General features: G+C 38.4%; 1 protein-coding gene across 6 annotated transcripts in view; it reads left to right on the top strand.

Annotated features, from left to right (window-relative positions):
• Positions 1 to 17,298, top strand: part of PAM (peptidylglycine alpha-amidating monooxygenase) — a 126,438-nt gene that overhangs the window by 3,082 nt on the left and 106,058 nt on the right. The gene's annotated exons all lie outside the window — the stretch shown is intronic.

Here is a 17,298-nt window from a genome sequence, read left to right as displayed (position 1 = left end):
CCCCCTCTCCTTTTTTTTTTCCTCCTTTGTAAGGCAGTCAGAACATATAAAACTGAAATGCATAGGTTTGCTGAAAGACAGGGAGGATTTACAACATACTCCTTAATGAATAACCCCCTTCATTTCTCTCTGATAAGTGAAGGACTCTTTTTAATGTCCTGTCAATCTTACCTGTACTCAAATTCAGTTTCTTCCAATTGGCCAAGACAAGGAGGACAGGGTATTATTTATATACTGCTCAAGGGTGTTGAATCAACTAAAACCATTTTGAAATAATGATTCAACATGTTCCTGCAGAAAGATGAAAAAGCTTTTCTTGAAAAATATTTTGATTCAATATATCCTAATTTCTATAGGTTACTTTATAATTTATGTCTAAAAATATTTCAGTGAGATTTTGTAAATTTGCTATTAAAAGTATGTGGGAATGAAAGTGTGGAGGGCTTTGTATGTTAAGATTATATTAAAATTCTGGAAGCATAAAATAAAATCAAGTAACATTTTGAGGTATAATTTGAGACCATGTGAGCAAAGAACAAGTACTGACAAAAGCAGTGTAGTATGAATGGGAAGCAAAGTTCACGGTTAGTGCTGTTTTTTGAAACTTACTGTTTTTCAGGTATACATCTAAAATATTTGGGTTTATTGTTGTTGAGAGACATAAGTTACATAGAGACTCTTTCTTTCTGAGAATGTGAATGGAATTTAACAGTAGCCTCTAAAAGGATACATGTAGATTGTGTGTGAAGAGATGCCAAAAGAAAGCAAGCATTTCTGATTTATTTAGTAGGCTGAGGTCAGGCAGCGTGTTTCTAAGGAAGACACCAGTCATTAGTTGAAGAACTCTGTTGTAACAGCACTTCAAGCCCTGTGAGCACTTAACCATGCTTTTTACATCAAGGGATTTTCTTGCTTTCCCTCTGCCCTTCAACATATTGTTGTTATTGAAAATACTCAGTGAAACCAACCGTTTTATGCATTTTGCTGAAACTGAAAGGCAATAAATGATAACCTAGGCTGTTCCTGCTGCAGTGGTGAAGTTTTTAAGTTCTGTGCAACAGATGTCACTTGGCAAATGCTCTGGTTTAAGATACCAAGGTTCTGCAACAGCCAAACAGGATGTGTAACCAGATGAAATGAAGGAGTTTAAAATGCAGCTGCTCTCAATGAATCATTGAATAGATGGAAACATGACTTCTGTTTTGAACAAAATAATTTTCATTAACTTGTATTTGTAATCTCTAGATTTCTTTCATCCTTTTCGTACTCATGCTTTTGCATCCTGCATTTATGAGGACCAGAACAGATGGATCTCATCAGTCTGATTACTTGCAGTGACAAGGGGAGAAAGCGTTGCTGGCTATCCAGTTCTCACCATGTCTTTTGGGTTATTCTTGACTGGTAATGATGTTTCATGATCTTTGCTGCATTTATCTTCCATTTTGACAAAGAATGCTGAAGGTGATGTCGAATCATATCATGTTTGCTGATTCATGTGTGTGGTACAGTCTCATACTCCACCACTGCCTAGCAGTTCCATTCTGTTACCAATATTCTTTCTTGGATTTTATGACTCCAGGTGATCTCCTTAGTACTGTTCTAGTGTTTTAATCCGTGCTGTTGTACATCCATGGTCCTGGTGTACTGATACAATATTTACTGTATAAATCTCTGCAGAAGAAGGATATCTCAAAAATTTGTCTGTTGTAAAATCATCTATCTCTCTGTCATAGTCCCCAATGTGTAGGGTTAATCAAGGCTTACATTAGTTAACAAAAAAAGAAGTTTGCTTCTTACACTAGCATTGGATGTTGCAAGTGGCCTACTTGTTTTCAGAATCTCCTGTCTTCGTACTTGTACAAAAAAGAGATTATTAGTCTTCCATACTTGGGAACGAAAAGAGATGATGAGGAAATGTTTACACAGAACTTAAGGTCTGGGAAACCTTTCTTTTTGTTTGGGGTTTTTTTATTATTGTTTTTTTAGGAACAGGGCTAGATTAACCCTAGAGGACCACTATAAAACTACGGAAGATTTGTTTTGCTTTTGTCCCTTCCACTCACATGTACATATTTTTTTATTATCTGTACATTTGCTTTCTGTTTGCAGGCCTGTAAGTAATGCCCTTCAGTCCATATGATAAAGTCATTACTCATCTTAAAAATTATGATCCACAGCATAAACCTTCTGACTTGTTTCAAAAATGGCAGTCTAATTTCCAACCTAAATTATTCACAGCCTTCATAGACTCATTTTTTCTTGTTTAGTATCAGTCAGTAGCTTAATTCATGGTTCTTTTCCTGTATATACTTCTATTGATTTGAAGAGAACAGTCATGTTTAATTTTAGACTTATGTTGTTGGGCTGAACAGTCCAGGTTATCTTTCTTTCATTACATACTGGGAAAATTAGGAGCTTGTTGGGTTCACCTTGGAGAAGAGAAGGCTGAGTGCGACTCCATTGCAGACTACAGCTTCCTCAAGGAAGGCAGTGGAGGGGATGGTGCTGATCTCCTCTCTCTGGGAACCAGTGATAGGACATGGGGAAGGGGAATGAAGCTGCATCAGGAGAAGTTTGGATATGCAAATACTAAGGCTATATTTATGAAACACAGTTAATGAAATTATCACTTAACTCTTTTTTCAATGCTGTTTGCAGTAGTCTTTGTTTAACCATTCATACTGAGGTTTGGGGTTTTTTTTCACATCTTCTAATCCAGTTTCCTCATGTTTAATAATCTCCCATGTTATAGTATGGATTAAAAAATACTGAATTCTCCCCACCCTTGACCAGCTTTATTGCATTCTCTTCTGTCTGTTTCATCAAGGAAAGATGGTGTAATTTGCCAAGATAATGTAAGTAAATTCGTATTTCATTTATTCTACCACTCTGTTTTTCATTTCTTTGTATTTCTCATTATTCTTTGCTTCAAAATCTATTCCATTTCCCTTTGTCTTTGATTCAGTTTTATTAAACCACCTCCAGTGAAACAAATTAATTAATGCACCGGAACATAGAAGTTAAGTAGCAGTAGGGCCAAGGTACATTTCTAAACTACAGGATGATGGTCAGCCTTGTACACTTAGAAGGCTGATGCTTCCCACAGTAAGTTTCTGAGGTCTACAGCCTATAACATTGACAAGTTATTAAATATTGGTGGTGAAGGCTTCCATATCAAGGTTGAGATGTTGCTTTGCTGTGAAGAGAATAAGAGGACTGCAAGTTGAGATTAGAAAAGAGCGTAAGGAGAAGTAGATGAACTGGTGTGGAGAGGAGTGGAGTTGAAGGTAGTCTGCTGAAGCAAGCAAGTGTGCAGAGAAATGTGGTGTCTGTGGATGCTGTTGGGACCATGACCTGGTAGGGGTGTGCAACCAGGAGAGGGAGAAATTCTGTGAACTCTTGGGGGTGGGCTCACAAGGAGGAAAACTGGAATAGGAAAAGGGCTTATATGAACCACTGACTAAAAAAACTGAAATGAAAGACTGTAACACTGAAGATCAGGCTAATGTGAAGTGAGGTAAAAGAGAGAAGGAGACAGGAAAGACAAGAGTGAAATGGGTCAAACAACTAACCTGTGTTGCAGTAAATTTCTTACTTCTGGTGTCTTTAACGGATGTTTAAAGGATTACATTAAAAATTATTGAGAACAGTTGCATGCTTTGTTCTACGAGGTTCATTGACGTGCATTCATAATCCAGCATAGTTGTGCTTACCTTCTTCATCCTCATCTTTTCGGGAAGCCATAGCTTTTTCTTTTACAAACAGATACAGAATCATTTATGATTCTTCCCTGTACCCCTTCCCACTTGAGTTAACTCTGTGTGAAACTGCACCTTTACACCTGTTCATGTACTGAAGGTGGTTATAGTTTGTGTTTTATCAATAACAACAGCAGTGCTTATTGCTTGGGGACTCTTCTGGAGTGGCAGTGATTATTTTGCTTTAAAAGTCAGCTTAATAGAGTTCTCCTTGAACCTCATTCATCTGCCCTAAAGCAGGAGTGAAGAAAAGTAACTTGAAAACTGATCAAGTCAGCCTTGCCTGCTTAGAGCAGTCCATTAAAGAGGAGGTGAAAAAAAAAGCTATTGTTCATTTTAAATCTTTGCTATATTGCAGACTTCTATGCTATATTCTTTAGTTTTCCATGGATTATTTGTATTCAGAGTGGTTAAATTCAGTTGATTTTAATTCCTTTTGCAAGCATGTTTTACCCTGACCTCAAATTAAGGAGCCAGATTTTATGGTACTAAGAATCCCAATCTCATTATGGAAGAGATTAAGGATTTATGGTGGATTTTAAAGCATCCTTTTTATCCTGACTTAAAATACTTTTTGCTTTCTGCTTGTTTACTGAAGTTTTTATTGAAGCAGTGTTAATGTATTTTTATCACAATTTTGAGTACATTAATTTAGAGTAGTCCTTTCAGAAGAACTTTCTGTGGTACCTAATTTGAGAGAACCTAGCTATTCTTATAAAAGCTATTCCTATATAACAAAGCTTTTGTTACATTTAACACTTATGAGATTTTAATTGCTGCAAATCTATTTTCCATCTAGTCGTCTCCCAGCCCGTACCAGTGCATGGGATTGCCCCTTCCAGATGCAGAACTTTGTGCTTCCCATGGCTGAACTGTTGAGTCCCTCTGGATGGCAGAATGACCCTCTGGTGTATTGGACACTCCTACTTTGGTGTCATCTGCAAACTTGCTGAGAATGGACTCTGCCCTGCCATCCAGGTCATTGATGAAGGTGTTGATCAGGACTGGAGCCAGTATGGACTCCTGGGATACACCTTTAGTGTCTGGCCTCCAGTTGAAGTTCTGCCACTGATCAGTACAGCCCTTTGAACCTGGAAGGTCAGCCAGTCCACCTAACTGTTTTTCTAGACTGTATTTCATCAGTTTATCTGTGAGAATGTTATGAGTGACTGTGTAAAATGCACATGTTGGGTGATTAAGTCTATTTAGTTAAAATAATCATTCTCAAAACTGGTGTGTTAAATGGCTCTTGTGGAGATTCATAGGGAAGGAGAAAGCTTAGTTTATCTGTGGGTTCAGAGTCCACCTGCTGCAATGTGGTAAAGGTCCAACTCTTGAAATGGCTTGAGGCTCTTTTTGCTGACAGCTTTGCAGGCCTGAAAATGTCTTTCTTTATAATGTGATCTCAAAAGCTAAAGTGGGCTTAAGTTATTATTTAATAACATGAAGTAAGATGTAGTGATTTATGTGAAATTACCTTATAATTCCCATGAGAAATTGCCCTTATAATTTACTCAGACAGGACAATTATCCTTCATATCTTCCCTAGGTCACAAGTTTCACAGCTTGGTAGTGGCAGTGAGTTATTGTGGTCTTTCTTTTGTGGAATGGAATGGATCTTCATAACTGTCATGCCAAAGATGTTTTAACATTGCAGTTTGCGTGAAAGAAAGAGAGTTACTCTTACTGATGAGAGCAATCTGTATTTCTCTGTAAGATGTCAGTAGCACATAGCAAGGGCAAGATAAAGCAATGCCTGCAAGGGTCATTAAAGCATGGTGATCTTCTCCCACACACCTGTTTTCAAGACTCCCTTTCCTGTCATCCTTGGATGTTGATCAGCACTAAATGTGGCCTTTTAGTTCTCACCTGAGTGTCCATTGTGCCCAGAAGTGCGCGGGGCAAGTGTGACTTGGAGCATCACTGTTACCTGCGGGTCACTGCGGGTTAGTGTTCCTGGGAGAGTGCCCCCATCTGCTTTCTGCTGAATGGATGGAAAACATAACTTTTTACAAAATATATGTTGCAGAACATATTAAGGAGTGTTGGCTGTGTCCTGAAATCAAGAATGTAGTTTCCAGCACCTGGGCTGGTATCTTGGCAGGGATCACTGTAAACAGGATTGTCCTTCCAGTACCAGAGTACACACCTCTCTTCAGTTTCAGTCAGGAACCTGATGCATGTTGCTGTATGGTGGTAGCCTAACAATAGTTTGTAAGTACTGTAACCTTGGACTCACACCCTGCTATTCAGATTTACTGTGCTCATGCCAGCTCCGTTGGCCAATTCCACCAAAGGGCAAGTGGGTAGAAGAATTCACAATTGTTTTTTGGTAAGGCATTAGTACGCTCTACTAAACTCGCTCCACAAGGTTGATGGGGATATATGATAAACTCATGTTACCGGGTTTTCACCAGCCCACAACTGGACCGTTTCTCCTGGAAATGACAACCATTATTTGATTTAACACAAGGGTGAATACCTAACCATTGGCTTAAAAAGTGAAGGCCTTTCTTAGTGACCTTCTGGTTGGAAGTGGAAGTAGGCAATACAGTCAGGTAGTTGTATCTGCCATCACCAGTATTTATTGCAAACCCTGGCCCTTTGGAAGAGGTCCAGTATAATGTCTGTCAAGTGTGACCTGTGGCCACTCAGTGCTCTATTTTTCCCCAGGGCTGTTGCAGCAGATGTCTTGCTTTCTATTCTTAAAAGACATATTGAATGGTCTCTCTGGAGCAAGGAATGTCTGTTATTTTGTCCCCATTCGTAGGTAGCAACTATCAATGACTTGACTTCTTATGAGCCCGCTCAGCTGACACGTCCTCGTTGAGGGTTATTGCAGAAATACATACCTTAGTTAACTGATCAGCAACAGCATTCTATTCCTGCACTGGCGCACCATGATGTGCTGTGTAGGCATCTATATGTCTCAACCACAGAAAGCAATGGTTTTGCACACTGAATCCTACCATTAAAGAGGTCTGCCGTGTATTATCCAGTCATCTGCTTGTCATTTACTAGCCCATACTGTGAGATCTTTATGTACTGCCCAAGACTCAGCAAAAAGACTTCAGAAGCTGGTGGTTCTTCCAGCACCGTAGCTGCAGCCATTAATTGGACATATTGCCTGCTACCCCCTTCCCTTGACAGGTTAGGAAGGTTTGCCGAGCCATTTCAAAGGATGTTGCTTTCCATTGCAGTTTTTCTTCCAGGTATCTTGATGTCCTATCAGTGAAGTATCCATTCTTCTCTTGGGTTAATTGCTCATGTGGTGGGACCTGCTGTGCCCAAGGTGGAGGCCCACTGTCATTACCCATGACAATTTGTGCTGTTTTCTCCTGTAAGGCACTTACATTGGTTAGGCTGGGAGATAAAAGTGTAGAGATGTACTATTTCCACTTGACAGTGCTGATCTGTTGCACCTTCCTGGTTTACTGACTGGAATCATTTCACAGTACCTGCTGTCAATCTGGTAACTGTGCTGTCAGTTTACCTTGGCCTCCTGAGTGATTCTTTCTGTTTCAGTGAGGACTGAATAAGCAGCGCAAAGCTGTTGTAGTTTTGTGATGGTGGGAGCAAACTGAAACCAAAAGCTCAGTAGTATGTGCCACTGTATTGGGTCTAGCTGAGCTGGAGTTCATTTCCCCACAGTAGCCCTCACAGTGCTGTGTTTTGCATTAATAGTTAGAAGGGTGTCGAAAACACACCAGTGTTTTGGCTATGGCTGAGCACAGCATCAGCACTGTAACATTCCTTCCTCAATTGAGGGCAAGATCCTGGGAGGGGACACAACTAGGCCAGCTGACCCAAACTGACCAAAGGGATATTCCATACTGCATGACGTCAGCTCAGATATAAAAGCTGAGGCAAGGATCAGGAAGGCAGACATTCATTGTCTAATGGCTGCCTGCTGAGGAATCATTACGTGTACCAAAACCCTGTGTCTCAGGAGTGGCCGGACATTGCTGCTCATGGGAAGTAGAGAATAAACCTTGTTGTCTTTCACTTTTCTTTTGCATGTGCAAGCTTTCGCCTGGCTTCTGCTTTAATAAAGTGCCTTATCCCAACCCACGAGTTGTTTTTCCACCTTACTCTCTCCCCTATCTGGCTGGGAAGGGGAGTGATAGAACGGCTGGTTGGGTATCCAGTGTCCAGCCAAGGTCAACCTACCACAGCCACCCATCTTCATGCTACCAGAGACTTCAATAAGCCACTTGGTCGTCAGATACCAGGGTTTCAAGCTCAAAATTCTTGTTGACTTATTCAAAGGCAATTCTATTCTTCTGGAAAGAACTGACCTTTTTTATTATTATATTATATAATGATCGTATCTGGGCCAAAGATGGTATAAATTGCCTGTGAAACCCTCAAAGACCAATAATTTTCTGTGTTTCTACTTTGCAGTTCTACCTTATAAAGTATGGTTTGTTCAGCTGATTTGGGCATCATTCTGTGAAGTCCCTGCCAGATTATCCTTTCACATTTTACTTCTGTGACAGTTCTCTGAATTTTCTTGGGGTTAGTTTCCCAGCCATGATTTTGCATTGCCCCAGTGACATTACTTAGTGCTTTTTCTACTTCTTGTTCAATGGGACCAGTGGTGCGGATAACATCATCCACGTAGCTGAGTGATTTACAGTGTGGGGAAGTATTGAAGTCTTCCAAACACTGGGCTTCCAGCCCATGGCAAACTATGGGTCTATTTGTGGATACCTCTGGGGCAGTACTGTGAGAGTGGATTGCTGAATCCAGTGTGACTGTGCGGATTGCTGCTGTGGTTCGTTAGCAGCTGGAATGCCAGAGAAAGCCTTCGTTGGATCCCATGCAGGATGATACCTCTTCGAATACAGCTTGCTGGGTCAAAATGATAACAATGGGCACTGCATCTCTGTGTAAGGCAGTCAGTAACCAGCCGTCATTCTCTGGGAGCTGTCAGGCATTTTCACTGTCCAGATGGGGCTGCTGAATGACTTTCTGAATGACTCCAGCCTCTGATAGTTGTAGTGATCTGGATGATCCCTGTGTGGCTTCTGGGCAGCCTGTACCTTTTGAAGACAACCCATTTTGAAGGAGGCTCCAAATTAGCAGGAATTGTAACCAATTTTCCTACAGTGATAATATGAACCCTAGAAGAATATTTGACTCCTGTTATCTTGAAAGCTTTTTCTAAAAACATTTAGTAAAATAAAAACATTTCTTTTTTGTAGCTGTTTTCTGTTGCAGAGTATGTATCTACGGAGTATACACAATATATCTGCATCTGACAAGCAGGAGGGATATCTCTTTCATAATACCCACTGGTATGTAGCACAGGTTGGTGTGGGGCACACTGGCAGATTATCTTGCAGCAGTGGCCTGTACTGAAAAGTTTGACAGTGGCTTTTTAACTCTCACGGGATATCGAGTGCACATTGCTTCTTTTTAACTGCTTTCATCTGATGTGATCCGTTTCATCTTCAGAAGAAATTAAATTGAACAAAGTAAAAAGCTACCAAATCTTCTTTTTTGCTTGTGACAAAGAATAAATATTTTCATACCTGCCTTTAGACATGCTTTACTGTTTTTATGTGGTCTTCAAAATTCATTTCTGATTTGGAGGTTGATCTTTTAACAGTATTCTGTGTTGTGTGATACTTGGCCTTTTATTCCTTAGGATGTGTGAGGGTGATAATGTATTATCTATCTGTTATATATATTACCAGATATCTGTTATCTATATTACCAGAATTATCTGTTAGCTATGTTACCAGATTGATTTGTATGCTTTTGTTGCTGTCATGATACATATGAATGGAAATTATGGGCGTGTGTAGTGAATTGTTGATCAATTCAGTCCTTTGCTTGCCTTAGCTGGCTTTTGAATCTAATCAGACTGGAAATAAAATTGCATACTTTAGGATTTTTTTTCCATTTTATATTTTTGATAGTCTTCAAAGCTAGCAATGTGTTAGAGAATTTGGAATGTTTTTTTGGCTGCTTACAAAAGTCATATCAACTTGTTGGATTATACTTCTACTGTTGTGATAACTTTATGAGTCTTGTGTGTGCATTGTAGTAATTACTTGTTTTGATATTGTTGTGTTTCTTTACCATCCTTTTTCCTGCTGGAAAAGGTATTTCATGGTTAGCTAACGTAGCAAGAAGTTGTCTGTTCAGATGATTACTTGTGATTATTTTTTGCAGTAGCTACTGTATCAGAAATTAATTGTAAGCATGAAACAATCTGTTTTAGAAATTTTGCTTTGAACTGACATAGCTTCTCTTAAATGTGTGTGCTTAGTCTTAGACTACTGCTTGATCATAGGGGAGGATCTTTGATCTGTGGAGATGTTTGCTTTGTTGGTCTTCCCAAGGCTATACTCTGGCTTTTACTGAGATTTGTCCTTATCCTGTTCTTGCTGCTTGCGAGTAAATACTTAGCTTCTAGCAGCAATTCTATCCCTTTTTATATAATAAAGTAGTAAAAAACTTGCTAATATTCTCAGTGGATTCGTTATATGACTGTTTTATTCCATTTTGCAACCTTGAGCTTCAGGAAAATGACCAAAACATTAACTTTTTTTGTTACTTCCCTGTAAGAGTCTCAATATAAATACATATTTCTATGTAACTAATCTTTGGCTTTACTGGTTATAGCCTCATACTTTAAAAAAAGGTTTCATTGTGCTGCTGTCAATATAAAACTTGTGAGCTGTACAATACTTGGAGATGAGCCCATTACTGTAGATTTAGAGTGCTCTGTAGTTGGGAGGTCTGGTGGCAAGTTATGAGCAGGTATTTCATCAGGATTGTGTGAACTTTAAGTTAATGTGATTTAAATGAGTATCAGGGCTTTAAATGAAGCATGTCCCAAGAGAACTGTGTCACTCAGTCTCTAGGTTCTGTTTAAAAAGTATCTTAGTACAATAGTTAAACCTTCATACTCTACACAAATACTTAGTTTTTTGTTTGATACTTTTACTTATTTCAGAGTAGTTTCTATCAGTAGCTGGTTTTGTTGTTGTCACATGTCCTATCCCCTTCACACTCCTTGGTTTAATTTATTTTTCAAATGCTCTTGCCCTAGATCCAGAACTGTGACTAGGTAGGAAATGGATCTAACAGGCCTGGAATATCTCGTCTCTTTAGGGAAGTCAATTTTCATTGCAAGTACTTCCTTTATTACCATCTCTGATACTTGAATTACATGAAGTGAAACTTGGAAAAAATACATTACCAGTGTAAGACCAGCAATACTGGTGTTAGAGCTCTTAGATAAAGTGAAATAAAGCTTGAGCATAGTGTAGCAATATTAATAAAGTGCTTGCAAGTCAATACTGTTGCTCAGGCGTCTTAGAAAATGTACACTGGGGCTTTTACGTCTGCCACATCACACCTCCAGAGAGAGTTGTTTTTGCATGCACCTTTCTGTAGGTGAGGTTCTCAGCGTTCTGTAGTATCTCCTCTTAGAGTCTAACAATGCAAATTGAACAGCTGGCCTTGGCCAAGCACATACCCTTGATTTTCCTGGTTTCAGGAGACCCAACACTTAGAGCTTCGTAACCTAACAACTTTGCTTTTTCCAGGATCCCATAAGACAGTGAGGAGTAAAGGAATTGAGGTAGTATCAAGAGGGTTTTAAAATGAATTCACACTGGAAAATAAGCTTTAACAACAACAAAAAGACCAAAAAAAGAAGCTTCAGAAACTGCAAACTAAGTATTTTTCTTACGCATACAGAAGCAATGTCAAAGTGTTGAAGACAGTTTGTATAAAATATTGCGCATATGGGACTTCCTAATATAAGCTGAAGTGTTTGCTGAAAATAATGTGCAAACCGAAAGGATTGCTGATTTAATTAATCTGAAACCCAACTATATTTATTTGCATAAGAGCAGTTTCCTGTCTTCTTCAGGCAATTTGCTGGTCTTTGCTGCTATAAATAGTGTACTCATTATTTAGTTACACTATTTTACCCTCTTTATTGAGATTCTGCTTTGACTATCAATTTAGTGGATGTGTTCGTACAAAATACATTTACAAAATAGCCTATAAATGATAAATTTGGTATACATAAGTACTTTGCGAAGAATTTGTATTCACTGTGAAATACAATATGAAAGTGTCTCAGGGTTCATGTTTCTTGATATGCTGGTAGTTTCAGATAGAAGATACTATCTGTAGTTACTAAGACTTATTGATAATCTTGATGGAACAATATGTGTTACAGAAAAACGGGTAGCCATGGATTAAAGTCACCTTTATTGTTGTTATGTATTGTCTCCATGTGCCTAGATCCCTGTCCTCCCAGTTGGCTTTTACTCCAGCTGACTTTTGCTCTGTCTTGTTCTGTCTCTGTTTAGCCAGTATCAGTTTTTTTATTTCTTAAACCAAAGTTCAATGTAGGCCACATTTTCCTCAATCTTGCTCCCATCAGTTTCTCCCTCTTGCTCTAGTCAGGCAGTCTCCAACTTGAAATTTGTGTATTTCTGCTCTTATAATGGCAACAAAGCTGGGGGAGGGGAAAGATTAAGGGAAAGATAATTTTTCTGGTTTTGGTTCAGATATCATGATATGTAAGCTGACCTTGTCTTGTCAAACTTTGTATGTCCATGAGAAGAAGGAGTGCTGTTTTGATAAAAACTACCCACAAAGATTAGAATGCTAGAGCTGTTGCGTTTGGTGCTTGTAGTCTTCTTGGTTCCTTTTATTTTTTCCATCAGTCACATTTAGAACAATTGCTTATCAACAAATACTAATACTGGAGTATAATCTAAAGTATTTCCCATGTTTCTGAGAGCTTTTTCTTTTTCTTCATTTTTTTCCCCCTTTCATTTTTGGAGATTTTAAAAGAAACTCTCAGCTTCCTTAGTTTTGTCTTCAAAATAGTAATTCAAAATAATTGCTACCTTATTGCTGGCTTTTCTAAATTGGTCTTGTTTTCTGTAGTTTTCATTGATTTGTAAATATTTGCACATATCTCCAAAGAACGGAATGTGTTTTCTTGTAGTATGTGATATTTATTCTGTTGGTCAGTGCTAAGGACCTGTATGTTCTCAACAGGGCTCATTCTTCCTGTAGTTTTTGTGGTTTTCATTAAGCACTGAATCTTTTCTTTGGATGATGTTCAAATCATGAAGATCTCCATCTGTGTCTTATTTCATCTTTTCATCCCTTTCAAGGCAATTGACCTACATATAACCCACAGCAGTTTGCTTGGGAAAAGTTTTTGAGTTACACTGTATGTGTGTATATATTATTTGATTGTATTATCTCTTTTCAATTATAATAGCAAATATTCAGTTATTAGTAATGAGATGACACTTAGACCAGGTCCTTTTTGAGGTAAGATCTTTGTCAACCAAATATCTGGTTGTTGGTTGTATTTGAAGTTTTGGGTGTTGGGTGTTTTGTGGTTGTTTTTTAATGAATGGATGGGAGTTGTCAAGAAATTATCATTTGTTGACCACGTTCTGCACTGCAAGTTGAAATTTCACTTGAGGCTAGATTACCATAGTCACATCTAAAAGGGGCTTGCTTTGTTTCACAGCTGCATTACCACTTTGGTGAGATCAGTCTGAACAGTTGTCTCGATCACTTACTGTGAGTGAGTCCCCATCGGGACCTGTGGACTTAAGTATAACCAGTTGGCTTAAGTATTTTCTGATGTGATCAAGAGTATGTCTTCCTTACTTTCGACTTTTCCTAATGTCCTTGCCTGGGATGTGATAATGTAGTGACATTTAATATGTCATTTCCTCTAATTTTCTGGTATATAAGGAGACCAGGAGATTGGTTCAAGTAAGATTCATTATTTGACTCTGCATGGACATAAACTATTTTGTCCATCTTATGGAGTAATTCAGTGGGGTTAATTTATTTCAGTAGTGGTGGTTGTTGCTATTAACAGTGTCAGATCCTGCTCTAAGTTATCTAGTATGTGACAGTACATCTGCAGTCAGCTGTCTTCCTTGAAGCACTCTTTTCTGTGTCAGCAAAGAATATGCTTTTAATGAAATTCTGATATTTAACACAAGGATTGTAACTGTGTGTGGGTTGTGCTGTTGTATCTGAAGGAGAGTTAGTATATTAGACGGATCTTTTAATAGTTTTACATGCAGATAAGCACAAAGGTCATTTGCTTGAAGGTCAGTTAAGGTCTTGCTTCTCTTAGCATGCTCTGTCTTTCCAATATACTATAAAGAAAGTCTTTTCTCTGCATCTGTTTACTTTTTGTTTTCTACACACTGCCAAAGAAGTTCCATTTAAACAACAAATCATCACTAAAAGCAATTTTCGACATGTTTTGTACTATGGCAAAGAATTATTAATTTCCATTCTGTATACCTACATAGATCTATTATGCATAGGACAAAGAAATAAATCAGTAATAAAAACATGATGCAGTGGCAATGGGTTCTATTTTTTTTGTATCTGGGCTTTTCTTGTTTATACATGAAACCCTATTTGAGAAAATTTTGCAGCTCTATATATTGCTTTTGTTTGTTTTGCAGAGATCATCACTGTAACTTTTATTTCGCTATCCATGGTATAAATCCTTTGTTTTAATTGACCAAATCCAACATGTCTGTTGTCTTGTAATAAATTTGGCTGTTTTGAGTCATTTTCAAATAAAAGTAAACCTTCCACCATAATCTGTATTTGCTCATTGTTAGCGCCACAATTGAAAAACAACCAGTAGTGTAAGTTGCTCATTTCACTGTGAAGTCTGTCTTGGCTGAGCTAATGTAGTGAACCTGTCTTGCCTTGTTCAGCTTGCCTACCAGCTGTTCTGCAAGGCATTCCCTTGCTTTAATTAAATATTAATGGTTCCTTGATCTAAATTGACCTTTTATATTTCTGTGTAAAGGCTATATAGGAGCTACTGGAAGACATAGAAATAACACACTCCATCTTTAAAATACCCACTGCAAAGATGTGCTGGTTGTAAAACCCTGTGAAACCATAAATCACTTCAGAATGAAAACTGTCAGATATTCAAATCCTTTTTACATGGCTCTCTGTCAGACATTTTGTGCTTATAGGAGAGAGATTGTAGCCACAATCAGATTTTCCTCATTTTTCTGGTCAGTTAGGAGTTGCTTTTCTGGAAAAGTAACACATTTATAAAAGGCCACTGTCCCAAACTTTGTCTTACAGCGGTAGAGTTTGAGGCTGGGAGCATCAATGGCAAGTGATTTACTCTCGTGGCATAAGGAGGCTGAGGTATTTTCTTAATTCATTTTGCTATAATAAAGCCAGAGGCATCTGAAAGTGTGGTGACTGTGGAAAGGCCCTTCTTGAAATAAATTTCTGACTCAAGAATTAATTAGGTATACGCATGTCACAGACCTCTTTGCGATCTGGAGGCAGTGTAGACTGAGTGTGCTCCTTGAAATGGAAGTGTTAAAGGTACTGCAAGACAGTGGAGTGGAATGAGGAATTTTAAAGAATGAGTATTTGGTTTTCTGAAGCATTTATCTGACCTTTGGCACACTCTCATGCCAGCTGAACAATAAAGAAGTGGTGGCTATATTTTAGAAATGGTAGTAAAGTCATGACTCTTTCTGATGGTCATTTTTGTAGCTAATCCCCATTTTTTATGGGGGTTGTTACCCAGGGAGAAGATGTTCTGTCAAGACCACTAATTAAAGGGATGCATAGACTTAGAAAAATGGGGTATGTTTCAGGCCCTTAAGGGAAAAAGGTTTGTGTAGCTGTGACAAACAGAATCATCTGCTGAGAACACAGCTGTGCTACTGCTTTTCCCCTCACTGCCTTTTCTCAAAGAGATGAATGGTGATGGTCATTCCAGAAGTTTGTGCACCGTGGTCCCCTCCCTCCAGCACTGCAGAATCAGAAAATGTGTTTGTAGTGAAGATATTTGCGCGAATAAACAATGTCTGAAAAAAGGAAGCTAGCTGTGTTAGCATTCTGCTATTAATGCTTCTTCTGTGAAAACCTTCTAGGACTACCCAGTCCATATGTTTGAAGTGGGACTGGAGCCAAGTAAAAGCCAAATTTGCATAGATTTGGTAGTAGAACCACGGGCAGTAATTAAAATACTTTGCTGTATATAATTTATGCATAGTTATATTACATTTATAATATACAGCTGTGTATTATTTAGGTGTGCTTATGTGTGTTTATGTATACTATATTTATAATATACAGCTGGATATTATTTATGTGTGTTTGTTCCATGGTATGACCAAGTTCAGGAACCAATGCTATAAATTAAGGAGTACTTTCACTCCTTTTTGCCACTAATGTTGGATGTGATAAGAACTGTAGCTCTCTTTTGGCCACATAACACTGTAGAAAATTAGAGAAACCTTTCTCCTTTAGTTGGAGATGTACATATATGAAATAAAACTTATGATCTCCTTATTCAAAACATCTAATTGAATTCGGTATTTGTTATCCCTTACATTCCATCATACTTAATGGTATGTTTTTTTGTATGTAAACAAATAATAATCTAATTATTTTATTATTCTTATTTTCAGCAATGTCCTAACCATGTGGTAAATGTTCATTGCTGTAAGCTGGTACCTCTTATAGCTTGTGCTGTATGTACCTGTTAAAAAGGCAGGCAGTTACTGATATAAAGGGCATATACCCAGATTTCAATATAGATGGGAGATTTTATGGACATTCATAGGATCATTTAATGATTTTTGTTGGAAGGGACTTTAAAGATCATCTCTTCACAACTCCTGTGCCATGGGCAGGTACTTCTTCTGCTAGGACAGCTTGCTCAGAGGCCTGTGAACGCTTCCAGGAATGGGGCATCCACAACTTTCTGGATAGCCTATTCTAGTGCCTCACCACTCTCATTGTAAAGAGTTTCTCCCTCATATTCTATCTAAACCTACTCTCAGTTCAAAGCCATTTCCCCCTGTACTGTTGGTACTTGTCCTTCTAAAAAGTCCTGCTCTAGCTTTCTTGTAAAACACTTGGGTTCTGGAAGGTGCTATAAAGTCTCCCCGGAGCCTTCTCTTCTCCAGGCTGAACAGCTCCAACTCTCTCATGCCTGTTGTCAGAGGAGAGGTGCTACAGCCCTCTGATCATCATCTTGGGTAGAGGAAGAGATTTGTTGAAGAGGTACCAGGAAGTAGATTGAATTGTCTCTTAATAAGAAAGGGACTTCAGAAGATGCTGTTGTGATTGCTTGAGCTACTCTTCATTCTTTTTATTGCTGTAGAAATGAGATTCTTGGAAGACTATGAAGTCTTAGTATACTAGTTCTAGGAGTTTAGGCGTGAGAGGAAACCATGACATGTATCCACAAAAATGAAGTCAAGATTGTTCTTCTGCATACCATTGCATCATTATTTGCAAAATAATGACTCCTTGTTGTGAAGGACACACTTTATTGTTGTGTTGAACCCACACTTTATTCAGCTCAAAGGAGTACTCTAAGAAGGACGCAAAATGCCAGCTGGCATTTTTAATACTCCCCTCACCCCCTCCCATTCTTGGTACTTATGTCTAGCCTAAATTGGTTGGATTTATGTAGGGATTGCAGTATGTTGACAGTATCAACATTCCATATGAA

The sequence above is a fragment of the Pipra filicauda genome, unplaced genomic scaffold (genome assembly GCF_003945595.2).
Source record: "Pipra filicauda isolate LSUMZ 115617 unplaced genomic scaffold, ASM394559v2 scaffold31_size4109673_pilon, whole genome shotgun sequence".
NCBI lineage: Eukaryota > Metazoa > Chordata > Aves > Passeriformes > Pipridae > Pipra > Pipra filicauda.
Note: the sequence above shows the minus strand (reverse complement) of the source record. Positions and strands in the feature narration are given on the sequence as shown.